This window comes from Microtus pennsylvanicus, chromosome 1 (genome assembly GCF_037038515.1).
Source record: "Microtus pennsylvanicus isolate mMicPen1 chromosome 1, mMicPen1.hap1, whole genome shotgun sequence".
Lineage (NCBI taxonomy): Eukaryota > Metazoa > Chordata > Mammalia > Rodentia > Cricetidae > Microtus > Microtus pennsylvanicus.
Window position 1 is genome coordinate 148190515 of NC_134579.1, and position 13329 is coordinate 148203843.

The following is a 13329-nucleotide window of genomic DNA, read 5'->3' on the forward strand; positions in this document are numbered from 1 at the left end:
GAATCTAATCAGAGATTTGATGACTATGCAGAATTAGGTTGGGTCTCCTAACACCATTAACCCAACTTAGAAACTCCCTTAAAGGCATATCCAGATGTTGTTTCCTGGATGATTCTAGATCCTGTCAAGTGGACTATCACCATTAACCATCATATTAACTAATACCGTCTGGTCAACACTGAGACTTATACTTGAACAAAGAAGAAAAGGACATATGAATATATTAATGAATAGGAATGAACAGAATCAAGAACAAAGAAGAATATATTTTCCTATTGCAGGAAAAATAGATAATAATTACCTTTTCCTACAGCAGGGAAAATTATTTTGGAGAGTATATTTGTTTTGGCAGATTAAGATTAAGATGAAGAGGTAAAAATGCAGGGAAGCATGTGTCTAGCAATGTAAATCTATTGATTATCCACAGCCTTGGGTTGTCAACTATCACGGTATAGATAACTATTATGAAGGACATTGAGTAGGAGAGGACAGATTTGCACACAAGGATCAAGATGGTTTTTGTTGCTCTGTTTTCAGGGGAAACTCTGAGAGAATGCTGGGTACTGTGGATGTGCTGTAGCTGACTCTTGTGCCTATGGAGGGTACTCACCATGAAGACACTGGCCCAGACCATTAGACCCAAACACAGACCATCAGTGAAACAAAGCAAGCTGAGCAGTAGCCCAACTTGATTTTTTTCAGTAAAATTTTTGTTACTCTAAGGACAATTGCATCTGAGTTGTTCTGAGACTAGGGTACTGCATTTGGAGAAGGTGGGGCTGTGGTCAAGGTCTTCAGTTGGTTTATGTATTTCCCTGGCTTGTGATTCTAGTGTGTTCTCAGAAAATGCCTGCTTCTATTGGAGGCTGGAATAATAGGATGAGAAGGGGGAAGGAAGGTCTGAACAGAACATCCTGTGATCCACTGGGGATGTGATCAGTGAAGAAAAGGAGACCACAGTAGGTGTTCTGCTACAGAGCTGTGGATGAGACTGGGGGATTGGATCTGGAGGAGCAGAAGGAGAGCTGAAGATCTGAAGTGTCTCTACCTACTTACTTGGCAGGAGTGATCAATTTGTTACAAGGAGAGCATGTTGGGGTTGGGGGGCTTCAACTAAGCAACAAGGGGAGGGAGGGGCTCTAGGATGGGGATATCGATGGGATCTACTAGAGATCAGGGTTGGGGTTTCTTCCACTGATGTTCTGCTGCAAGCCAGGGATGAGACTGGGGGACCAGATCTGGGACATAGATGGAGAGGTAAAGATCTGTAGTCAGCATACATTGTTCCTTGGGAGAGGTCCTATGCTCACTTTTTTGACAGTGTAACAAGAACTGTGAAGCATAATTGTCATTTTTTTTGAACACTGGATCCTGAAAATTTTACAGATTAACAAGCATGACAACAAGCATGTAAGCCTATAAATATTGGGGGAAAGTAAGTGCATTAAACTTGGCATGTCCTAGAGGGAATTCAATCCTCAAAAACCATAGTTGGTTTGTTTGCTTTCTTTGTCCAAATGACAGAGCAGAAATGAGGGACTCAAATATTGCTAAAATTGAACACAAGAGGACTGAGTGTTGGGAAGCTCAATGACAGTAGCACAGAGGTGTTCAGCAGCCAAGGGTTCGGGCTCACAGTCTGGGTTATACAAAATGATAAGACGGAAGCTAGAGAGTAAAGGGACAGAAACATGGTCACCAGGATCAGGATGGTGCGTGTGGCTCTGTCCTCATGGGAAGGCCTTTGGGAGAGGCTGTGGCTATGGATGTGCTGGACTTGATGCTTGTGTTTACGCAGGGCAAGGACCATGCAGCCACTGGCCCAGGCCATGAGGATCAGGCACATAATATCACTTAGGGATAGAATCACTCCTTTTAGCAGGAAACTTAATCTCTCAGGCATGGTTGAGGAACAGTATCTGTATAATCCTTTAGCGCTCAGGTTTCTGCTATTCTTAGGTCTACCTGCCATCTTTGTAACATGGACATTGAGCAGGAGTTGCAAGGTCCAACAAAGGAAACAGCAGGTTCCTATACACATTATGGATTTAATTCTGATGCTCAGCCACCGGGAAGTGTTGGAATGAAGCTTAATGGCCTGAAAGCCACTGAGGAGGGAGGTGGTGCTGAGAGAGACCCCTCTGGCTACTCTGTATAAATAGAGAAGAAGTTTGCACCCAGCCTCCCCGAGGAAAGATGTCAACCCAAAGGTGGCCACTGTCTGAGGAATCCTGTTGTAGGAGCTGCGGGCTGTGTTCCTGCCTCCCCAGCTCCTGGTCACCTGACTAGCTTATGCCCTGAAATAACAACACACAAACTGTATTCTTTTAAACACTGCTTGGCCCATTCTATCTAGCCTCTTCTCGCACCTGGATTAGCCCATTTCTAATAAGGTGTGTAGCACCCCTAGGTGCACTTACTGGGAAGATTCTAGCCTACGTCCATCCTGGGTTGGAGCTTCATCGCGAGTGCCTCAGAGAGCAGAGCTATCACGTCTACCAGGGAGAGGGGAGCATGGCGTCTCTGAGCTCACTTCCTCTTCCTCTCACCATTCTGTTCTGTTTACTCCACCCACCTATGTTCTAACCTATCAGGGCAAGAAGTTTCTTTATTTAATTAACCAATGACCTTCCTCCATCAGAATCCCTTTGGAGAAAAGAACCAGAGTGTTTGATATGACCAACTGATTGAGAATCAAGTTCATGGGTCTCACCACCTGTGCAGTGAACAATGGAAAGTTATACAGATGAAAGAGGAAGAAATTGACTAAGAATCCAGTTGTGGTCTGAATGAGGAACACCATTTCTCAGTTTAAGTCACTATAAACTAAGGTATCTGTATCTAGGAGGGGTTGGAGGTTTGTATTATTTGAATCAGAGAGATTTGGAGATGGATTTTAACTTGAGGTTCTTTGAATGGGAAATGTCCTCCATAGACTTATGGTATTTGAGCGTTTCCTCTCCAGTTAGTGACTGTTGATGACTTCCTGAGTCCTTTAGGAGATGGAGCCTTGCTGGAAGAAGTCCATCACTGGGACGGAGTGAGGGAGTCTTGAGTGCTATGGCCTGGCCCCACTTACTGTTGTTTCTCTTGTTAGTCTTCAGTCATCCAGCTCCTTACCCTCCCCCCACCCCCTACTGTTTTCGTACCTTCCTCCTCATGGTATATTATCTGCCTGGAGCCATAGGCAAAAATAAGCTCCTTTCTCCTCTCAGCTGCTTTCTGTTATAGCATATCACAACCACGGCACAGCAGCTAGAGTTACTCCTCTCACATCTTGAAATGTCTTTTCTACCAAAGCCAATTTTTGTTGTGAATATGAGCATTAAACAGGTCTTTTGTTGATGCACAGTGACTTCCAACAGCATTGTTTATAACAACCCACCTGAATGAAGCTCTTCTCTCTAGTCTTTGGAAGATCCAGGGGATTGGCACTGTCCTGAGAGAGCTCTGTGCAGCTGTGGGCCCATTGAGGAAGTCCTGTTGACTGCTTCTCTTTGAGGAAACACCAGGATTTACAAATCAGAGAAATAATAGATTGCACAGGTTTGTCTCTCACCTTTTATATTCAAAAAGTGAAAGTGAATCACAAATTATAAAAATAGCTTTTGTGGGTGACAGCAAGCAATGCAGGGAAGAAATCATGGAGCCAGGCTGTTACAAAATATTTTACTTCTTGTTAGTATTTAGAAGTATGTGGCTCAGCGGGTAAAGTTATTAACATGTGTGATTATAGGGAGCCTTAAGAGTTTTTGCCTTTATGACTCCCTTCCAGGGTTCAATTAAAGATGCCATGGATAGTTAAAGGGGGGCTAGAACTATGAGGGTAAAGATTTGAGGGACAAGAAACCTACTCACAACAGAAACCATCTGTCCATGTTTCTTTATTCTCCTCTCTTCAAGCCATCATTTCTCATAGTTCCACCTGTTATTTGTTCTCCTTGTTCTCCACTGCTCTTAGTTCTATATTGTTCCTTAAATCTGCATCATTCCTCCTCATCCTTAGTTCTACAGTAATGTGGGAGGGTCTTCTGTTTTGTGTTGATTTCATTGGTTAATAAAGAAATTGCCTTGGCCTTTGATAGGACAGCAGCTTAGATAGGCGGAGTAGACAGAACAGAATGCTGGGAGAAAGCAGCAGATTCAGGCAGACACGATGAAGCTCCGGCCCAAGATGGATGTAGGCTAGAATCCTTCTTGGTAAGCCACCACCTCGTGGTGCTACACAGATTATTAGAAATGGGTTAAGCAAGTTATAAGAATTAGCCAACAAGAGGCTAGAACTAATGGGCCAGGCAGTGTTTAAAAGAATACTTTGTGTATTGTTATTTCGGGTATAAATCTAACCATGCGGGAACCAGGCAGGACGAAAAGCAGGCCTGCCCACAGCTCCTTCCACACTACAGGTTACCAATGCTGTGGGATAGGGTCTGTACCCTGTAACTTGTATTTTAAATATATGCTGATTGGCCAGTAGCCAGGCAGGAAAGCAGATCTCTACACTTACCTAGGAGAGAGGAAGAAGGCCTGGCAGTGGGAAATTGTTTTCACTAAACAGTTCTGAACTGTGGGAATTAATTTCCAAATACGTAACAGAAAGGGAGTTAACTACGGTGAAAAATCTACAGCAAATGACAGTCGATTTATTCACAAAGCAAAAATGCCAAAAAGCCTTGCCTTTTGGTTTAGCCTTTACCAGATCCCTTGGTTCCAATAAGCTGCTCTTGAAAAGGTGGCTGAGCAATTACTGTATAATGTCGTGGCTTGCAGTAATTCCCATTTTCTCATTTAAAAAATGAAGTGTGTGAATTTCTCTCGAGTAACACATATAGTTGATCCTATTTTTTTGATGATGGCTGGAATAAAGAATAAAAATAAAAGAATTAATGATTCTATAATTACCAAGCTAATAAAAAGGAATTAATATCAACAAAATCTTTGACTGAGTTAACAAAATAATTGGCTATGCCTTCTGCAGAAGAAGGCTGGGGTCTGGAATGGCCAATAGCTATTAATAGCACTAATTTGGTAATGTAGTGTGCCTATGTTTATACCTAGCTGGGAATTATTCCAGACACCTCTCAGGTACTTGATTCCAGGACATTCTTTTTTTTTAATTTATTATTTTTTTATTGAAAAATAATTTCTGCCTTCTCCCAGCCTCCCACTCCTCTCCCCCTCCCCCCACTCCTCTCCCCCTCCCTCTCCAGTCTGAAGTGCAGTCAGGGTTCCCTGCCTTGTCCAAAGTCCAAAGTCCTCCCCCCTCCATCCTGGTCTAGAAAGGTGAACATCCAAACTGGCTAGGCTCCCACAAAGCCAGAACATGAAGTAGGATCAAAACCCAGTGCCATTGTCCTTGGCTTCTCAGCAGCCCTCATTGTCCGCCATATTCAGAGAGTCCGGTTTTATCCCATGCTTTTTCAGTCACAGTCCAGCTGGCCTTGGTGAGCTCCCAATAGATCAGCCCCACTGTCTCCGTGGGTGGGTGCATCCCTTGTGGTCCTGACTTCTTTGCTCATGTTCTCCCTCCTTCTGCTCCTCATTGGGACATTGGGAGCTCAGTCCGGTGCTCCAGTGTGGGTCTCTGTCTCTATCTCCATCCATCGCCAGATGAAGGTTCTATGGTGATATGCAAGATATTCATCAGTATGGGTATAGGATAGGGTCATTTCAGGTTCCCTATCCTCAGCTGCCCCAGGAAATAACTGGGGACATCGCCTTGGGCACCTGGGAGCCCCTCTAGGTCCAAGGCTCTTGCCAACCCTAAGATGGCTCCATTAATTAAGATATGTGCTTCCCTGCTCCCCTATCCAACCTTCCTTTATCCCAATCATCCCGTTTCCCCAAGTTTCCCCCATCCTCCCCTTCTCACTTTTCTCTCCCCATCTCCCCTTACCCCCCTCCCACCCCACCACCAAGATCCCAATTTTTTGCCCGGCAATCTTGTCTACTTCCCATAACCAGGAGGATAGCTATATGTTTTTCTTTGGGTTCACCTTCTTATTTAGCTTCTTTAGGATATCAAATTATAGACTCACTGACCTTTATTTATGGCTAGAACCCAATTATGAGTGAGTACATCCCATGTTCATCTTTTTGGGTCTGGGGTACCTCACTCAGGATAGTATTTTCTATTTCCATCCATTTGCATGCAAAATTCGAGAAGTCATTGTTTTTTTACCGCTGAGTAGTAATCTAATGTGTATATATTCCACACTTTCTTCATCCATTCTTCCATTTAAGGACATCTAGGTTGTTTCCAGGTTCTGGCTATTACAAATAATGCTGCTATGAACATAGTTGAACTTCACCAACCCCACAACAGACAAAGGTCTGATCTCCAAAATATATAAAGAAGTCAAGAAACTAGACTTTAAAATGCTAATTAACCCAATTAAAAAATGGGGTACTGATCTAAACAGAGAATTCTCAACAGAAGAAGTTCAAATGGCCAAAAGACACTTAAGGTCATGCTCAACCTCCTTAGCGATCAGGGAAATGCAAATCAAAACAATTTTGAGATATCATCTTACACCTGTCAGAATGGCTAAAATAAAAAACACCAATGATAGCCTTTGCTGGAGAGGTTGTGGAGGAAGGGGTACCCTCATCCATTGCTGGTGGGAATGCAAACTTGTGCAACCACTTTGGAAAGCAGTGTGGCGGTTTCTCAGGAAATTCGGGATCAACCTACCCCCGGACCCAGCAATACCACTCTTGGGAATATACCCAAGAGATGCCCTATCATATGACAAGGACATTTGTTCAACTATGTTCATAGCAGCATTATTTGTAATATCTAGGACATTCTCATCCATTAAAGAGCAGAGGTGTAACACAAATCTATTTATAATTAGCATGACACAATATTTTTAAGTGTGCCTTAGTATTCTGAATCTGATTGCCCATATAAAGGACAGTTTCTTCTAAAACGTTTATCCTATCTATTATCCCTTAATCAATTCCTTCCTGAGTTACTAGGGCCATAGAAACATTCTTAGATAAGGTATTAACATGGTTAGCAGTATATATTTGTTGAATCAGAGCTGTGGTGGAGACAGCTACAGAACCCACAATGGCTATAAGAGAAGTAATACCTAGGATAAGCTCAGCAATAAATCTTTTAGGGTCTGAAAGAGCATTGGCACCGTGCTCTGAGGCAAATATGACAGAGTCTTCATACCAGGGCGAAGAAAGATTAACAGGTAGCAGTATGTGGGATGGCCTACAGAGAAGGAGGAATGCTTTAGGGTTAGTAGGTGAGTTAATACAGTTAGTTAGATAACAATCCTTGCCGGAGATGTCAAAAACTGATCTATTAGCAACCATGTTTAAAGTTCCTGTCTGTCCTGTATATAAGATGGCAAAAGGAGACATAATACAGGCCTCACTATCAAAGGAATTGTAGTTCGCCTGTGTAGGTAGTTGAAGGCTAACACGGTATATAGCAACCCATACAACTGAGTCTGAGGTTTTGGAAATGAGAAGGCAGGGCCATATACGTTGATCTGACTCAGACAAAAGTTGTTCATTGGTTTACAGGGGGTTCTTGGGAGGTGTAAGACCAATCATGTCTCTTTACCAGGGTATTGTCATAGGGAGGAAAAACAACTCCTGTTTTGGGGGAAATGCAGCGTGTCCATTTAGGACGGCCAGTATTGGACCTCACATCATGCCAGGCATGATTTGAAAGTGTAGAGTCACAAATTGGAAATTTCTTAGGGGGTGATGTGAGGTCTGGAATACATCCAAGTGGCTGATAACAATTTATAGGAGAAGTTACATTCAACAACCAGACATTATATTTACGCTGACTGGTTTTGAGAGTTCTGTGCTTTAAGGGCAGGCATCCTGGTATAAGGGTTGTTGTTGTTTAGGCAAAAAAGCATAAGAGGAGGCTATCTGAATATCCTTAGAAATCAAATTGTTTGACTGAGCGGGGGTGTATAAAACTAGACATTCGCCCCCTAATAAAAAGGAGTTGTTAGAAACAACCTTTATATCTTCAGAATCCCATGTGGCTGGGTGAAAAAGAGGGGCTTCTGGAACATAACCCCAGTAAGTCTCCGTCTCCTGAGCTAAGGTACAAGGAAACAAAGTGAATACCTGGAGAGTGAGCACTGCTAGCATTGTTAGGAAATGATTCTCAGGAGTCAAGGCTTTCCCCTGTTTCATCAGAATTTGAGTAACTTCAGATGTCAGACTTTAATCTGCCTCCAGGAAGGAACTGGGCTGCTGCGGGTGGAGGTAGCATGGTGGAATGGGGCTGATGAATTTTGAGACCATCTATGAGGAAGGACAAGGCATCCTGAATTGGTTGCAAGCCCTCATCATCTCCATATGTAACAGAAAGCGAATTAGCTACAGTGAAAAATCTACAGCAAAGGACAGCCATTTTATTCACAAAGTAGTAAGGCCGAAAAGCCTTGCCTTTTGGTTCAGCCTTTTCCAGATCCCTTGGTTCTGGGTAAGTTGCTCGTGAAAAGCCAGCTGAGCAATTACTGTATAATGGTGCAGCTTGCAGCATCTGATGACATGAGTTTGATACATGGGACCTATGTGGTAGCAGAACAAGACAAAAGGCTACAAGTTGTCCCCTGCCCTCCAAATGAACAACATTATATATGCACATACAACCATGTATATTAAAAATGTAAAATGGGGCTTGGAGCTTAAGAGCACTTCAGAGTTTTCCAGAGGACCCCAGTTTAGTTCCCAACACATACCTTGTTAAGTTCCCAAGTTCCTGCAATTACGGCTATAAGAATTTGTATGTTTGTGTGTCTCTTCTAAACTCTGTGGGCACTGCACTCAGGTGTACAAATGTGTGCATGTCTGAATACATGCACACAAAGAATAAAAAAATAAAATCAACGTGCATTTTTCTTAAACATATATAATGCCAAAACGTGCGTCAAGAATAAATCATAAACCTAAAATTAACCTAAAAAAATAAAGAACCAACCAGGCACCAATCCCAGCATGTGAAAGATCTCCGTCAGTCTGAGGCTAGCCTGGGCAGTCAGACCTTCATAGTAGAGCCCTGTCTCAAAAAAATACATAAAATATAGAAGCAACCCTAATCTTATAGGAGAATTCAGCATTAATCTATCAATGAGGTATTATTTACACTGAGTTTAAACAGAATTAGTTTAGTATAGTTCCATAGGATCCAATAATTAAATAAAAGCAAAATATTAGGGGATGTATGGCTGTGTGGATGTTACAGAAAATGCTCAGAGGTGAATTCTCAGATCTAGGACAACAAGCTACTACAGGTTGAACAAAATGCATCATATCAACCTAATAGCTCCTGGCTAGTTCTGAGGAATTTTGTTACAGCCTATCTCAAAAAGATAGCATATTCATACTATATTCTTAAAGATTTCCAGAGAAACCAAACTATCAGAAAAGAAGGGGACAACTTACCAAGTATGTTCGCTAGGTCAGTAGCCACCTTGGTCACATTCAGAGGACCACAGGAGGGTGTTTCATCCCTGCTATAAAGGCTTGGCACACAGTGAGGTCAACCTGCTGGGAGGTGATTATCATTTCATCCTTTAGTGTAGTGACAGTGTCTGCATGGAGATTAGAAACCTCTGAAAAACACCTGCTCTGTGTTCAAATCCCTGAAAGGGGTTAGAATTATTAGGGGCAGATCAGGCTAAGGGAGGGGGCTACAGAGGAAAACACCCTCTGAGATGGCTGAAAACACCAGGTGGAATTGGTGGGGTACATGAGGGCACTGAGATTGGGATGTGGGAATACATTTGGCTGTGCTTCTTGCCAACTTGAGGGTTTTACTTCTTGTGTGATTATTGTTACCTCATGAAAAATTTATATGATGAATTCCTAGATGGGGGAAGATGAGAATGAATGGGTAGGAGCGAGTTGCTGGGTATGACATTTGGTCTTAGTCAAAAGGATAAGAAGTGAAGCTTTAGCCGGGCGGTGGTGGCGCACGCCTTTAATCCCAGCACTCGGGAGGCAGAGGCAGGCGGATCTCTGTGAGTTCGAGACCAGCCTGGTCTACAAGAGCTAGTTCCAGGACAGGCTCCAAAACCACAGAGAAACCCTGTCTCGAAAAACCAAAAAAAAAAAAAAAAAAAAAAAAAAAGTGAAGCTTTGACTATCAGAAGTGAATTGGAGGAACTGTCATTCACAAATTCTTTTGTGTGTTGTATGTTGTTTTTGATACAGTAGATTCATCAAGAAGACTATGGCCAGAGAGATGGCTTAGCTTGTGAAGACATCGCTGCCAAGGGCTATAACCTGAGTTTGATCCCTGGGACTCATACAGTAGAAGGAAAAGACCAACTCCCCAAGTTGTTCTTTGACCAATGTGTGTGTGTGTGTGTGTGTGTGTGTGTGTGTGTGTGTGTACCTGTAAGATAGTGACTCAGAAGCATGCCTGGTGCCTGCAAAGTCTAGCAGAGTGCATTAATTCCCATGAACTGGAGTTATAAGTGGTTAATGATGCTGGGAAGTGAACCTTGGTCCTCTGTAAGAGTAGCAAGTGCTCTTCAATAAGACAACAAAAGGAGATCAAGGGGATATAAATTGAAAAAGAAGTCAAACTCTCACTATTTGCTGATGATATGATAGTTTACATAAATGACCCCAGAAATTCTACCAAGGAACTTTTACAACTCATAAATACTTTTAGTAATGTAACAGGATACAAGATTAACTAAAAAAAAAAATTAGTAGCCCTCCTTTATGTGGATGATAAATGGGCTGAGAAAGAAATCAGAGAAACACCACCCTTCACAATAGCCACAAATAGAATAAAATATCTCAGAGTAACTCTAATCAAACAAGTGGAAGACCTGTATGACAAGAACTTTAAATCTTTGAGGAAAGAAATTGAAGAAGACACCAGAAAGTAGAAAGATCTCCCATGCTCTTGGGTAGGTAGAATTAACATAGTAAAGATGGCAATCCTATCAAAAGCAATCTACAAATTCAATGCAATCCCCAGCAAAATCCCAGAAAAATTCTTCACAGACCTCGAAAGAATGGTACTCAACTTCATATGAAAAAGCAAAAAATTCAGGATAGCCAAAACAATCCTGTACAATAAAAGAACTTCTGGAGGCATCAAAATCCCTGACTTCAAACTCTACTATAGAGCTACAGTACTGAAAACAGCCTGGTATTGGCATAAGAACAGACAGGAAGACCAATGGAACTGAATAGAAGACCCAGATATCAATCCACACATCTTTAAACACCTGATTTTTGACAAAAGGGAAAAATATAAAATTAAAAATGAAACCATATTCAACAAATGGTGCTGGCATAACTGGATATCAACATGTAGAAAAATGATAATAGATTCATATCTATCACCATGCATAAAACTCCAGTCCAGATGGATCAAAGACCTCAACATAAAGCCAGCCACACTGAACATTATAGAAGAGAAAGTGGGAAGTACACTTGAACGCATTGGCACAGAAAAATCACGTCCTGAATATAACCCCAGCAGCACAGACACTGAGAGAAACAATTAATAAATGGGAACTTTTGAAACTGAGAATCTTCTATAAAGCAAAGGACATGGTCAACAAGACAAAAGACAGTCTACGGAGTGGGAAAAGATCTTCACCAACCTCACATCAGATGGGGGTCTAATCTCCAAAATATACAAAGAACTCAAGAAATTGGTCATCAAAAGAACAAATAATCCAATACAAAGGGGGAGTACAGACCTAAACAGAGAACTCTCAGCAGAGGAATCTAAAATGTCTTAAAGACACTTAAGAAAATGCTCAACATCTTTAGCCATCAGAGAAATGCAAATCAAAACAACTCTGAGATTCCATCTTACATTGCTAAGAATGACCAAGATCAAAAACACTGATGACAACTTATGCTGGAGAGGTTGTAGGGTAAAGGGAACACTCCTGCATTGCTGGTGGGAGTGCAGGCTGGTATAACCCCTTTGGATATCAGTATAGCAATTTCTCAGAAAATTAGGAAACAACCTTCCTCAAGACCCAGAATTACCACTTTTGGGTATATACCCAAAGGATGCTCAAACATACCACAAGGACATGTGCTCAACTATGTTCATAGTAGCATTATTTGCCATAGCCAGAACCTGGAAACAGCCTAAATGCCCCTTGAGAATCCAAAGAATGGATAAGGAAAATGTGGTACATTTACACAATGGTGTACTACACAGCAGAAAAAAAAACCCGACATCTTGAAATTTTCAGGGAAATGGGTGGAGCTAGAAAACATCATATTGAGTGAGGTAACTCAGATCCAGAAAGAAAATTATCATATGTACTCATTCATAAGTTGTTTTTAAACGTGTTTTTAAACATAAAGCAAAAAAAAAAAAAACAGCCTACAAATCACAATCTCAGAGAGCTCAGACAATGGGGACCTCAAGACAGACATACATGGATCTAATCTACATGGGAGTAGAAAAAGACAAGATCTCCTGAGTTAATTGGGAGCATGGGGACCATGGGAGAGGGTTGAAGGGGAGAAGAGAGGCAGGGAAGGGAGCAGAGAAAAATGTAGAGTTCAATAAAAATCAATTAAAAAACCAATAACATTAACCAATAAATAACAACTTAAAAGAGGTAAAAAAATAAATCTGCAAAAAGAGTATTTGCCAGCATATATGTATGTATGTGTACCATGTGTGTGCAGGTGCCTGAGGAGACCAGAGAAGGTGTAGGCTCCCCTGGAACTGCAGTGACAGATGGGTGTAAACTGTCATTTGGGTGCTGGAAATTGAATCCAGTCCTCGGCCAGAACAGCAAGTGCCCTTAACTGTTGAATTATCTCTCCAGTTCCTGAAGACAAATATTTTAACAATTATCACGTTGTATTTTTTTAAAAACTAACAATCAAATTGCATAAGTGTAACCTTATGGCCATCAATCTAAACTAACTTATAAGACTAACAAATGCCTTTATTTTATCAGATATAAACTGCCAAAAGGGAAACTCACCCAATGCTAGGGTTGGGGCAGGGTTTTGTTTGTGCCTTTCCAGGAGAATAAATATATCCACCTAAGAAGCATGTAAATTCTTAAGGCAACTGTTTCTTTGGATGTTGAGCAAAAAATATTAAGTGAAAACGATCAACATGCACTGAATACAATCGCTAGAAAATGGGCAGGAGAGCCTCTTTCTGAGAAAACAAGACGCAAAGATGTCTCCTCAATTTCTGCTCTAGGGTAGGCAAAACATCCCTCTTTATATTCCACATTATCTACCCAATTGACATTGTTCGTTTTCCTTTTTGTCTTGTCATTACTGAACATACAGAGAGTAACAAATTTTGTCACTAATGCTTTTGACTGA

General features: G+C 41.5%; 1 pseudogene; it reads right to left on the reverse strand.

The window, feature by feature from the left end:
• Positions 1 to 322: 322 nt before the first annotated feature.
• The window catches only part of LOC142837303 (vomeronasal type-1 receptor 4-like), a 138535-nt pseudogene continuing 125528 nt past the window's right edge, over positions 323 to 13329 (reverse strand).